Source organism: Triticum urartu, chromosome 3, assembly GCF_003073215.2.
Source record: "Triticum urartu cultivar G1812 chromosome 3, Tu2.1, whole genome shotgun sequence".
NCBI lineage: Eukaryota > Viridiplantae > Streptophyta > Magnoliopsida > Poales > Poaceae > Triticum > Triticum urartu.
In genome coordinates, this window is record NC_053024.1 from 62001849 (window position 1) to 62016309 (window position 14461).

Consider the following 14461-nt stretch of genomic DNA (forward strand, 5'->3'; position numbering starts at 1 on the left):
GTTCGGACTTTTTTTTAAATAATTACGCTCGGAAAAAACAAAAGAAATACTAAACGGACTCCAAAAATCCCGAAATAAATTTTCCCCGGCTTCTAAAATCAAGCCGCACAGGATGAACATTTATTTGGGGCCTAAATGCAATTTTGAAAAACGCGCATTTTTCCTAAATTCAAATAAAATAGCAAATAAAACCAAAATAAAATCTTATTGATTTTTTATTAAATCCTCAATATTTCTTTATTTTGGGAAAGTCATTTTATTCCCTCTCTCATATTTTTGTAATAGAAATAATTGAAGATAAAATAAATAAAATCAAATGATCCTATTTTCAAAATTTGAGACAACTCAAATATGAAAATAACGAAATCCCCAACTCTCTCCGAGGGTCCTTGAGTTGCGTAAAATTTCTAGGATCAACCAAAATGCAATAAATATGATATGCAATGATGATCTAGTGTATAACATTCCAAATTGAAAATTTGGGATGTTATAGAAGATACTTGCAAAGATAACCAATCATACATAAAAGATTACAGAGAACAATCAAATATTCTTCATAGATAAACTTGATCATAAACCCACAATTCATCGGATCTCGACAAACACACCGCAAAAAGAGTTACAACAAATAGATCTCCAAGAAGATCAAGGAGAACATTGTATTGAGATCCAAAGAGAGAGAATAAGCCATCTAGCTAATAATTATGGACCCGAAGGTCTGTGGTAAACTACTCACATCATCGTAGAGGCTATGGTGTTGATGTAGAAGCCCTCCGTGATCGATTCCCCCTCCGGCGGAGCTCCGGAAAAGGCCCCAAGATGGGATCTCTTGGGTACAAAAGGTTGTGGCGGTGGAAATAGGGTTTCGTGGTGCTCCTGGATGTTTTCGGGGTATATGGATATATATAGGAGGAAGAAGTAGGTCGGTAAAGCTGCGAGGGGCCCACGAGGGTGGGGGTGTGCCCAGGGGGGCAGGCGCGCCCTCCTGCCTCATGGCCGCCTGGCTTCTTTCTTGACGTCTACTCCAAGTCCCCTAGATCATGTTTGTTCCAAAAATAACTCTCCCGAAGGTTTCATTCCGTTTGGATTCCGTTTGATATTCCTTTTCTATGAAACACTGAAATAGGCAAAAAAACAGCAATTTGCACTGGGCCTTGGGTTAGTAGGTTAGTCCCAAAAATAATATAAAAGTGTATAAAGAAGCCCATTAACATCCAAAACATATAATATAATAGCATGGTACAATCAAAAATTATAGATACATTGGAGACGTATCATGGTCCTATATAGAAGGAGCGCGTATGGATTTCGCCCGTGTCAAGATGCACTGGGTGAAAATGAATGCTGAAAAGGTGGCGGTCGAGGGTCCTACCGAAAGCAAGGCCCACCGCACACCGGAACGCTATTTTGAGGACGTGCTAAAAGTTGCTCGACTTATAGAGGGCCAGTGTTATAAGGACACAGTGTTCGAATAAAAGAGTCCGAACTGTCCGGGGATTTGTATTATAAACGAAGTGTTTTGTAATATATTCATTCCTTGATGAAATTTTTTATCCTCCTATGCGGCCGTTTTATTGTATCTGAGAGTTCCCAGTCGTCGGCTTCAGCCCCTGTGTAGATGCTACTGGGGTGTTCAGAATTGCACATAACTACACTTAACCCAACGTCTTGGTCCTTGAAGGAGGTGTTAGTGCAGCGAACCAGGCAATCAGACTATTCGGTTTTATTGCTCTCACTTAGCTATAGGAGTTTGACAATGGGTCTATTAGGTAGCCCCTAGTATGTACGCGGCTACCCTGATGCGGATGCGTTACCTATGTTACCGGGAAACGTTCCTTCGTGTAATACGGAAAAATCGCTAAGGATTGTACTGAATCACCGAGTGGCTGACCAGCTCTCGCCGCATCATGACAGTCAGTTTTCGGCTTTCTCTACTGAGGTGCTTAACCGGACGAACCAAAAACACAATCACAGTAGTTCTCCCTTTACTACCCTAACCGATCAGACGAAACGTAAGGTTGCAAGCACAAGAGCCGGGCAACACAACTATTGACCAAAGACATGATTCGGAGCCGATGCATATAATGCTGAGCTCGGGACGCCGAATTGTGTTGTAAAGTTGTTCGGACTTTTTTTTGGCAACACATATGTTGCCTTATAGAGCCCCTGGCAATTTTGTGCTGAGGTGTGTACGTGGGACCACTTAACTGGTGGAATCAAAAATGATACCAAATAAGAATTTTGGTTTACTAATATCTAATTGATACGTCAAAACGTAATCTTACAGAAGGTACCATAATCACCAAGGCCATTTTACATGCCAGGGGTCTAGGGCTAAGGGAAAAGCTCTATAGAGGTTCCTGGGCGAAGTTGTAGTCTTCCTGCCACACGTCTGCGCCGCTTTTCGCCCAAATAAGAAAGATTTCTTTAAAAGAATGGTCTTCGGCCATGTATACGGAACCGAGCTCGGAAAGAGTCCTCGTGGGTCCAAAGAATGAGTAGGTTTTGATTCACCTGTGTTTAAAAGGAAAAAATGATTAAAGAAAGGGCAAGGCCGTGTAAGGTCAAACCTTTGTATAGGCATATCCATATATTGCCTCCACTGATGCCCAAATTATTTTGAGTGCATAATTCTGCATGCACGGTACGAATTCCGCTGATGTACGTGGCGGTCGACGGAGGCTAGGCTGCTAATCCAGTCCTGCGTGGAGAAGTCCGATGGCCTAATAGCCAAGGGGCTGTGCGGCTTGATAGGGCCGCTTTGTACTTCGGCCGCAATGGCCGTTGTATGCTCCTCAGTACGGAGGGAGTGCTCCATGTTTCCATTGTAATGATGCCACATGGACCGGGCATCTTGAGCTTTAAATAGGCGTAATGCGGGACCGTATTGAAGCTGGCAAAAGCAGTTCGTCCGAGCAGTGCGTGATAGCTGCTGCACAAGGGGACGATGTTGAAAATCAAGTCTTCGCTTTGGAAGTTGTCCGGCGAGCCAAAGACTACTTCCAACGTGATTGAGCCCGTACAGCGGGCCTCTTTGCCAGGTATTACTCCTTTGAAGGTAGTTCTAGTCGGTTCGATTCTTGACGGATCAATGCCCATTTTGCGGACAATCTCTTGATAAAGTAGATTGAGACTGCTGCCGCCATCCATGAGGACTCGCATAAGATGGAATCCGCCGATGATTGGATTAAGGACCAAAGCTGTCGAACCTCCATGACGGATACTGGTTGGGTGGTCCTTTCGATCGAAGGTGATCAGACAAGCTGACCATGGGTTAAATTTGGGGGTGACTGGCTCCATGGCGTAGACGTCCCGTAGTGTGCGTTTGCGCTCCCTCCTAGGGATATGTGTGACATATATCATATTCACTGTTTTTACCTCGGGGGGAAATTTCTTCTGTCCCCCTATGTTTGGCTGACAAGGCTCTTGGTCATCGTCGTCACTTGGCGACCCCTTTCCCTTCTGTTCGGCGTTAAGCTTGCCGACGTGTTTGAAGACCCAACAATTTCTATTGGTATGATTGGCAGATTTATCAAGGGTACCATGAATCTGGCAAGGCCGATCAAGTATTCTATCTAGACTAGATGGGCCATCTCTGTTTGCCTTGCTTGGCTTTTTCCATTGACCGCGTTTGGAGCCACTGAATCCGGTGTTAACCGCCGTGTCTTGTGTTCCTTCATTGTTGTTTCGTCACTTATGCTTCTCGCATCGTGGCTTGCCATTGCAGTCCCTGGTTTCAGAGGTACCAGGGTCGCTAGTGCTATTGCTTCTACGAGCGAGCCAGCTGTCTTCTCCCGCGTAAAAAATGGGTCATAAGTGTAGTGAGGGTTGCCATGGACTTTGGCTTTTCTTGGCCGAGGTGTCAGGCGAGCCATGGTGTGCCCTATTAATGTGACGAGGTGTAAGTGCATCTAGTGCCACCCCTAGTTGGTTTTGGAGTATTGACGACAAACCTAGTTGAGGGACTAATGTGTTTGTGAGAATTGCAGGATAACACAGGTAGAAGTCCCTCATTGATTCGGTTTTCCTACCAGAGATGACCCCTAAAAATGTATGAAGACATTGAAGTCAAAGGTGGTATGTGAAGACATTCACATTGAAGACTATGACAAGAGAAGACATCGCGTGAAGACTATGGAGCGCGAAGACTTAGCAGTTTCGTCGTTCTGTGTTTTTCTTTTGTTGAGTCATAGGAACCACCGTACTGTTAAGTGGGGTCCAAGAGAACCAGTCAGAATGACTGAAGTGATGCTTAACCAAAATCCTATGTCTTCGAGTGAAGACTATGAGAGCAAATCTTGTCCAGAGTTGGATAAGTCAGCTTTGCTTGTAGCTCAAGTAAAGTTGCCGTGTGTGTTTGAAATCTGACCGTTGGAACACGTGTCAGTTCCTTAGTGACCAAGGGTCATTTCAGACAAATCAGGTCGGGTTGCCTAGTGGCTATAAATAGCCCACCCCCTACAACCATAAACGGTTGGCTGCTCAGAGTTAGATGGCTTTTGTCGTTTGAGAGCAACCCACCTCGAAGCCTTTGAGAGAGAATTCCTTGCGAGGATAAAGCCCTAAACACCCAGAGCCAAAGAGTGTTAGGCATCACTTAAGTCTTCCTGTCTGTGTGATCTGAAGACTTATTACACTTGAGGACTGTGAATCCTCCAGCCGGTTAGGTGTCGCGTTCTGAGCATCCAAGAGTCATTGTGGATCGCCAGTGAACGAAGTCTGTGAAGTTTTGGAAGTCTACCTTGAAGACTTACGAGAGTGATTGGGCGAGGTCTGTGTGACCTTAGCTCAAGGGGAATACGGTGAGGACTAAGTGTCCTGAGCTGCGGTTCAGGACTAGGTGTCCGGGACTGTGTGTCCCCAGGTTTAAATACCTATCCGCCCTAACCAGACGTACAACTGTCACCGCAGTTGGAACTGGTCTACCAAACCTTTGTCTTCATCCCGCACACTGGTTCTATCCTTCCCATCTCTTTATTTACAGTTGGCTCTTGTGAAGTCAGTGCCTATTTGCATTATCCATTTGTCTTCACTGTGTACCTGATCTTTACTGCCTAGCTGCTATTAGTCATTGTGCTCTTCATCGAATACTTGACTATGGTCTGCCTAGTGTAGTCTACCTTCCACTGCGTGGTAATAGGTTCATTTCTATCATTTGTCTGCAAAACTTCCATGTTTCGAAGACTTTCATAAAAATCGCCTATTCACCCCCCTCTAGTCGATATAACGCATTTTCAATTGGTATCAGATCGAGGTACTCCCTTGTTCTGTGTGATTTTGGTTTAACCGCCTGGAGTTTTAGTTATGTCGACCACAGGAATGAAGACTGTGTCATGCCCCATCTTTGACGGTCACGAGTATCCCAAGTGGAAGGCCATGATGAAGAAGCGCCTCATGGCGACAAACAGCGAGCTATGGACCGTCACTGAGATTGGCTTGATCGATCTGTGCAAGATGGCGGAAGTTGATGACATTCGCAAGTACACTCTTCTCAACCTCACGGCGAAGAACGTCATCTGCTCCTGTCTGTCTCAAAATCAGTTTAGGAATATCACGCATCTCGATCATGTGAAGCTTATCTAGGACCATCTCTCTGAGGTCTATGAAGGTCATCGAACTCGTCATGATCCTTGGTTTGAGGACTTTATGGAATCTCTCAAAGCGATGACATTCGAACCAGAATCATCATCTCCTGCATCATGCCTTATGGCAAAAGATGCTAAGGTAATTGAATGCTATCTATCTGAATCCAGTGATGATGAATCTGGTGATGAATTTGGACCCAGCTATGCAAAACTTGCTTCCCTTGCCACTAAACAACAAAAAGCTATGGAACATATTCAAAAACTGTTAGACAAAAGCGATGACCTGTTGGACGCTGAAATGACTCGATCTCAGTCCTTAATTGAAGACATAAAAAATCTTCATGTTAAGTATGAGGAACTTGAAAGTCGTCATGAAACGCTCTCAACAACTCATGAAAAGCTTTCCTATGATTATCTTCAAAGGAAGCAAGAACTCGAGAAATTGAGAGCGGCTCATGAAGATCTTCAAAAGGAAAACGAGTCACTTCGCGTTGAACAGATCAGTCCCGCTCAGGAAGGATTTGAACCACCATGTCTTAAATGCCTTGAGCGTGATAACGCTACTTCTGTTGCTAAATGTTCTACTGCTGCTACTGTTGCAATATCTTCAACTGTTGATGTGGTAACTAACCCTCTGCTGAGGATGACCACTGCTATTGCTGATGAGAATGCTAGGTTGAAGACATTGCTTGAAACAGGGATGTACAAAAGTCTCAAAGGGCATCAGACACTATGTGATGTCCTCAAAAGGCAGATCCTGAACCGAAACCCTAGGAAAGAGGGTGTTGGGTTCGAAAGGAAAATGAATGCTGATGGCTCTTACTGGAAACCTGAGCAGTACCCCAAAACCACATGGGTTGCTGCAAAGGAACCTTCAGCGGATCCATCCACCCTATCTGGCTTCACTTGTGCTAATCCCATTGTTATTGATGAATCCTTTGATGCAAACTATAAACTGTTAAGAATCAGAATGGTGAAGTGTTTGCCAGGTATATTGGTACTAACTGCAGGAATGGGCCGCCTATGAAGAAGGTCTGGGTGCCGAAAAGGTGTTTGGAGAATCTTCCTGTGAATGTCATCGACACCACAAGTGAAGAAGACAACCCCAGACCACAGGCTTCATATGCCAAAGGCTTCATACAGACAGAGGACTCACCTGAGTCGCACTAATGCAAATGTTTTGCAGGGAAGCCATACTCAGGCCTATGAATATGAGCGCGGTTCATCAAACCGCCATGTTCATAAGACCAAGAACTATTCTGCTTATTCTTATGAGTACTATTGTCCACCTGCAAGACTTTTTGCTAGGGCTCCAAAGCCAAAGTTCTCTAGATGCTGCACTTAGACTCATTGCTTCGAAGCCACCCTTGAAGATGTGGGTGGCTAAGAAAGCTTAACTCTCTTTTGCAGGGAAAGGTCTCCAGACGAAAACCAAAATCGTCTGATGCTATTGCTGGGGACCTTAAACATCTTGTAGGGCGCAAGATCAAATGCCCAAATGGTCTTATTATGTACTTTGTTTCCTGAGTCGCTTGCTACTTGCCCTATCAGTCCTAATCGATCTAAGCTTTCATAATCCACTGTGCTCGTCAAATGTTTTTGCTTCACAATTCTCTTCGTGAAGCCTATCCCCCTAACTGCACTGTAGGGTACGACACCAACAGCTTCAGAATGGATTATTGATAGTGGGTGTACCAATCACATGACTGGCAAGCGAAGCCTTCTCATGGACTCAACCTTACGTCCATCTGACAAAAGTCACATCACATTTGCTGACACTGGTAAAAGCAAGGTATTGGGTCTAGGTAGAGTTGCAATCTCAAAGGATCAACACATGGATAAAGTCATGCTTGTTGAATCCCTTGGTTTCAACTTAATGTCTGTCTCAATGCTTTGCGATTTAAACATGATTGTGATGTTTGGAAAATATCGTTGCCTTGTTCTAATGGAATCTGACAAGTCTCTAGTGTTTGAAGGGTATCGGAAAGATGATTTGTACGTGGTAGATTTCTCAGCAGGACCACAACTTGCCGTATGTCTTCTAGCAAAAGCTTCTGAATGCTGGCTCTGGCATCGGAGGGGCATGCTGGCATGAGGAACCTCCACACCCTTGCAAGGAAGAAGCATGTCATAGGCATCGAGGGCGTCAAGTTCAAGAAGGATCACTTATGCGGTGCCTGTGAAGCAGGAAAGATGACGAGGGCCAAGCATCCCTCGAAGACAATCATGACAACGACTCAACCCTTCGAACTGCTCCACATGGATCTTTTCGGTCCCACTCATTACTCAACTCTTACTACTACTGCTTGTCTCTATGGCTTTGTCATTGTTGATGATTATTCAAGATATACTTGGGTGCATATAATCCTCTACAAGACTGAAGTGCAGGATGTCTTCAGACGCTTCGCCAATCGAGCAATGAACAACTATGGCGCCAAGATAAAGCACATCAGAAGTGACAATGGCACTGAATTCAAGAACACTGGCCTTGATACATATCTTGATACTTTGGGCATCACACATGAATTCTCAGCTCCATACACGCCACAGCAGAATGGCGTCGTCGAACGCAAGAACAGAACACTTATTGAGATGGCCCGGACGATGCTTGATGAATACAAGACTCCAAGAAAATTCTGGCCTGAAGCCATTGATACTGCATGCCATATCATCAACCGTGTTTATCTTCACAAGCTTCTAACAAGACATCCTATGAGCTCCTTACTGGCAAGAAGCCAAATGTCAGTTACTTCAGAGTATTTGGCGCAGGTGCTGGATCAAGGATCCACATCACACTTCAAAATTTGCACCAAAAGCACATGAGGGTTTTATGCTTGGATATGGAAAGGATTCGCACTCCTACAGAGTCTTCAACCTTTTTCACTATAAAGTGGTTGAAACAGTGGATGTGCGGTTCGATGAGACTAACGGCTCACAAAGAGAGCACCTGCCAAATGTGCTAGATGAAGTTCCATCCAGTGAATCAATCAAACTTATGGGAACTGGAGAAATCATACCGTCTGAAGCTCAGCCTGAAGAGGAACTTATCACGCACCTGATCAACCTGAAGACAATGCTCAGCCTGAAGACAATCCTCTACGATGACAATGATCAGCAAGAGCAAAATCTTCGTCCTGTATCCTCGTGTTGCAAATGAAGTACAGATTGAGAAGAATAATTGATAGCATCAATGCACCTGGTCCACTCACTCGTTCAAGGGCAACAGCTAGCAAATTTTGTGGGCACTTCGCATTCGTCTCAATATCTGAACCAAGAAAGTTGATAAGCCTTCATGGAACCTGAATGGATTCAAGCTATGCAAGAAGAGCTTCAACAGTTTGAGCTGAATATTGTATGGGAACTGGTTAAGCGTCCTGATCCTTGGAAGCACAATATAATAGGCACCAAATGGATATATCGCAACAAGCAAGATGAGCATGGTCAAGTTGTCAGAAACAAAGCTCGTCTCGTTGCTCAAGGATACTCAAGTTGAAGGGATTGACTTCGATGAAACAGACTTGAAGCCATACGCATACTGCTGGCCTATGCAAATCATCATAACATACTTCTATATCAAATGGATGTGAAGAGCGCTTTTCTTAATGGCAAGATTGAAGAAGAAGTGTATGTTGCACAACCGCCTGGCTTTGAAGATCCAAAACATCCTGACATGGTGTACAAGCTCAACAAGGCACTGTATGGCCTCAAACAAGCCCCTCGGGCTTGGTATGACACACTCAAAGACTTCCTGAAGAGCAAAGGCTTCAAATCTGGTTTCCCTCGACCCCACTCTCTTCACGAAGACATATGATGGTGAACTATTTGTGTGCCAAATATATGTGGATGACATTATCTTTGGCTGCACCAATCAGAAATACAGTGAAGAGTTTGGATATATGATGCAAGAGCAATATCAGATGTCCATGATGGGTGAGCTGAAGTTCTTCCTTGGTCTTCAAATACGTCAGCAACGCAACGGCATTTTCATATCTCAAGAGAAGTACCTCAAAGATTTCCTGAAGAAATTTGGGATGCAAGACTGCAAAGGATTCACGACGCTAATGCCAGCTAAACATCATCTGGGTCCGACGACAATGGTAAAGAGTTCGATCAAAAGGTATACCACTCCATGATTGGTTCTTTACTTTATCTATGTGCATCTAGGACAGATATTATGCTTAGTGTTTGCATGTGTGCTCGATTCCAAGCAGCACCAAAGGAATCGCATCACTTAGCTGTGAAGCGAATTCTTCGATATTTGGCTTACACCCCAACTCTAGGATTATGGTATCCAAAGGGCTCAGAGTTTGATCTAGTTGGATTCTCGGATGCTGATTATGCTGGTGACAAGGTGGATCGCAAGTCTACATCAGGCACATGTCATTTTCTGGGACGATCACTTGTATGTTGGTCTTCAAAGAAGCAGAACTGTGTATCTCTCTCCACTGCTAAATCTGAATACATTGCTGCTGGATCTTGCTGCGCTCAGCTTCTGTGGATGAAGCAAACCTTCAAAGACTATGGCATTCATTTGAAGCAAGTGCCACTCTCCCGCGACAACGAAAGCGCCATCAAGATTGCCAACAACCCAGTTTAGCACTCGAAGACAAAGTATATTGAAATTCATCATCACTTTCTCAGAGATCATGTTGTGAAGGAAGATATTGATATCATACACGTCAACACTGAAGAGCAATTGGAAGATATCTTCACCAAGCCCTTGGATGAGAAGAGATTTTGCAAGTTACGGTGTGAGCTAAATATCATGGAATCCTCAAATGTCCTGTGATCAGGCACACATCCTAACACTTATGCATATTGATGACTTAGATGTGCAACACACGAAGTAAAGTATATCTTCAATCAATGAAGACATACATTCTAAGTGTGAATACATTAATGTGGAATTTGACTTCGGAGCGCCACGATAATTGTGCGCCGTGTCTGGGTCTAATACTTCCTATACGATGGGTAACGCCACCACCAAATTCTTCTGTTTGAAGTGTTTTGCCCATGGCGTTACATTTGCTATGTCTTCACATTTTGTTTGTCTTCATTATCAACTTGTCTTCATGATTATCTTCACTATGTTGGTTTGGTTGTCTTTCTCACATATATATATACATATACTAGTGTTCTGTCCTCTACAACATTCACTTATAGCTATGTCTTCTTGTTGAAACTTTTGAACTAAGTGAATGTGATCGGACCCTAACCTCTCTATGCTTTCTATCTCAAACTCTATCTCTCCAAATCATATGCATTCTCATTGAAACTGTCGAATGTCTTCTCTGCGTCCTTGTCAGCAGAAGATACAGAGACAAACATTAAGTCCGCTTTCAATGCTAATTCCTTCACCTGAAACCGGAGAAGTGGGAACGACCACCCGACAATCCAGGCGTGCGTGGGAACATGGAACAACCTCTGATATGTTGCATGATGGCCACGTGTCCTTCAGATGTGAATCGCCAGGGGCACCTGTGTAATAACACGCGTCGTCCCTGTCCCTATAAATACACGCCTCACCACAGTCATTATCCTTTCTTCCCTCTCGCACAAACCCTAGCGCCACCGCTAGCCCTCGATGACGCTGGCGACGAAGCGCTTAGCTGCAGCGACCTCTCCGACACCGTCTTCACGCCGGCCGCGGACATCGTCCTCTCCGCCTTCGCCGTAGGTGTCCTCCGTCGCCAAGTTAGGGAACGGACGATCGAACTGCCCGGCCTCCTCTTCCACTCCGTCTAAGCAGTTCTTTGTGTGAATTCTTACAACATCATATATATTCTCCCGAAGCCAGTTCCTGTTTGTCCAGCAAGCGAAAGCCTTTGAAGCCTTTGAACGTGTGGAAGCCATTCAGTTTGAAGTTCATGGCTGTAGAGAAATCAGTAAGGAAGGGTGGCAGACAGCGTCGTGGGGGAACATCAAGAGCTCTACCTGATGACCTCTCAGAGCTTTACAAGACAGATCCTGAAGAGGATTACAATCAGCGCAAGACCCGAATCCAATGGATTCGAAGATATTGGGCAGAACAATGGTTCAAATACCGGTTTGTGACCCAGGAATATGCTGAGAAAAATGCCATCAAGCGACCTTGGGGAGACATCCTATACAAAAATCTTCAACCCAGGTCCAGAGATGAAGCCATTGAACAAGGCTTCTATCCCTGCATGGTCCGAGGACCACAGCCTGCAGATGCACACCCATCGTCACTACTATGGTGTCGTGACGACAACCTGTTCAAGCGCAACTTCCAATTTGCCAAGAATTCGTCTAAGCAAAACAAGAAGTCATTGGGACTCGACTTCAACCCTGGCCCCTCTGCTCCCCGTGTCGATGGCACTCGCGAAGCTGAACCCAATCTTGTTGGGCCCTTCTACAACCTTGACGGTCTCATCACTCATATCATGGTTTAAGGGATAGCCGTGGATGAGCCTGCAGATGACGCTGAATCTGATGAAGCGCCTGCACCGCCGAAGCCAAAGAAACTGAAGAAGCCTAAAGCTTCAATGCCTACCTCAGCACCAAAAATCTCACGAGCGAAGCCACTGTCTACTGCACCTCCTGAAGACAGTGTGCAGTCTAAAGATTTGTCACGCATCTCCAAGCCCTCAAGAGTAAAGATGCCTTTGCAACACACCAGCCAAGAACTGACTGCTACTGCTATTCTGCGCAACGACGCCATTGATCTGTCCAGCGATGAAGACCTTGCAGATGACGCTCTTGAGCAACTGATCAAGAGCAAAGAAGAAGCATAAATCTTCAATGATTTTCCTCTCTTTGACGTGGCAATCATCCACAATTTCATTGATGAGTGGTTTGACACGCCCAACCTCATCTTTGAAGATCTGCAACTTCCAATTGGCCTCGGTGTCGCCTTCCATGGCGCCATTGCTTCAGAGCTAGCTCTAGCTCAGCGCATCGTTGAACTGAAGCAAAAGATCGACTTTGAGAAAGCTCAGTTCAAGAAGCATATGGCCAAGCTCAGCATGCAAGAGGTCAAGAACTTCAAGATCATGCTGCACGAGCTCAAAGAAGCCTTTCTCAAGAAGCGTGAAGAAGCTCAAGGTTCTCGTGAGCACATGAAGAGCCTGGCTGACAAGTGTGTGCAAGGCTAAATCGAGGCTGAGAAGCGCAAGGCCCTTGGTCGTCCTGGCATCGATCCCTGGATGGATGCAAAGAAGAAGAAGAAGCCAGCTGTGGCCGAACCCGAAGCACCAAGGCAGGAAGCACATCCATTGTCTTCCCAGCCAACATGACTGGCTCGAAGCCAAAGGTCAGGTCAACCGCTTCAGAACTGAAGAAGACGAGGACTGCTGAAGCTGAAGCCAGAAAGAGGAAACATCCTGAAGCCTCTGATGCTGCTCCCTCCAAGAAGAAGCGCAAGACCAAGAAGGATTGGGCTGCTCCCACAGAGCCCTTAGTTGTTGAACCTATCTCAATGGTTCGCGCCTGCATCTACACACCAAGAGCGCCAACTGATGTTCCATGAGCTGCTTCCACAGAGCTCATGAGCTGAAGACATTGGTCACCATGACAATGTTGAAGATGATGTAGTTCTTCCTCAGATCGAGCACCAACAGGTATCATCGCCTGTGCTTACGCACAGCGAACTCATCAGCATTGGTCGTCCTCTGACGCCAATTGCTCAGGATGCATCATGGGCTGATCACCCACAACAACAAGTCACACCACCCCGGAAAGAAGAAGAAGATGACTTTGAGGCCCAGCCAACTCCATCTCCACAGGCGTCGCCAGTGTTATGCAGGTGAGGGAGTCCTGGATTAGGGGGTGTTTGGGTAGCCGGACTATACCTTTAGCTGGACTCCAGGACTATGAAGATACAAGATTGAAGACTTCGTCCCGTGTCCGGATGGGACTTTCCTTGGCGTGGAAGGCAAGCTTGGCGATGCGGATATTCAAGATCTCCTACCATTGTAACCGACTCTGTGTAACCCTAACCCTATCCGGTGTCTATATAAACCGGAGGGTTGTAGTCCGTAGGCAATCAACTCCATATACAACAATCATACCATAGGCTAGCTTCTAGGGTTTAGCCTCCTTGATCTCGTGGTAGATCTACTCTTGTACTACCCATATCATCAATATTAATCAAGCAGGAGTAGGTTTACCTCCATCGAGAGGGCCCGAACCTGGGTAAAAACATTGTCCCTTGTCTCCTGTTACCATCCGCCTAGACGCACAGTTCGGGACCCCCTACCCGAGATCCGCCGGTTTTGACACCGACATTGGTGCTTTCATTGAGAGTTCCTCTGTGTCGTCGCTTTAGGCCCGATGGCTCCTTCGATCATCAACAACGATGCGGTCCAGGGTGAGACTTTTCTCCCCGGACAATCTTCGTCTTCGGCGGCTTCGCACTGCGGGCCAATTCGCTTGGCCACCTTGAGCAGATCGAAAGCTACGCCCCTGGCCATCAGGTCAGGTTTGGAAGCTAAACTACACGGCTGACATCCGCGGAATTGATCTTCGACGGATTCGAGCCACAAGCCAAGCGCCGCACTGTCTCGCGGGGCATGATCTAGCTCTGTCACCGAACAGTATCCCGGAGGCCGCAAACGCACCAGCTCTGACCCTTAATTCGGAGCCAGTTGTGTCAATCGAGGATGAGCGGTTGCACGTCACCTCGGGGGCTGCGATCTCAAAGGCGATCGAGCCGAACGCCGGCCCCACACTCCGCGTGACATGACTCGAGGATCCGGACTCCTCTCCGGACTCCGAACCCCCCGCGCCCCTGCCGATCGAATCCGATTGGGTGCCAATAATGGAGTTCACCGCCGCGGACATCTTTCAGCACTCGCCTTTTGGCGATCCTGAATTCTCTCAAGTCTCTCTCTTTATCAGGAGAGCCCTGGACGAAC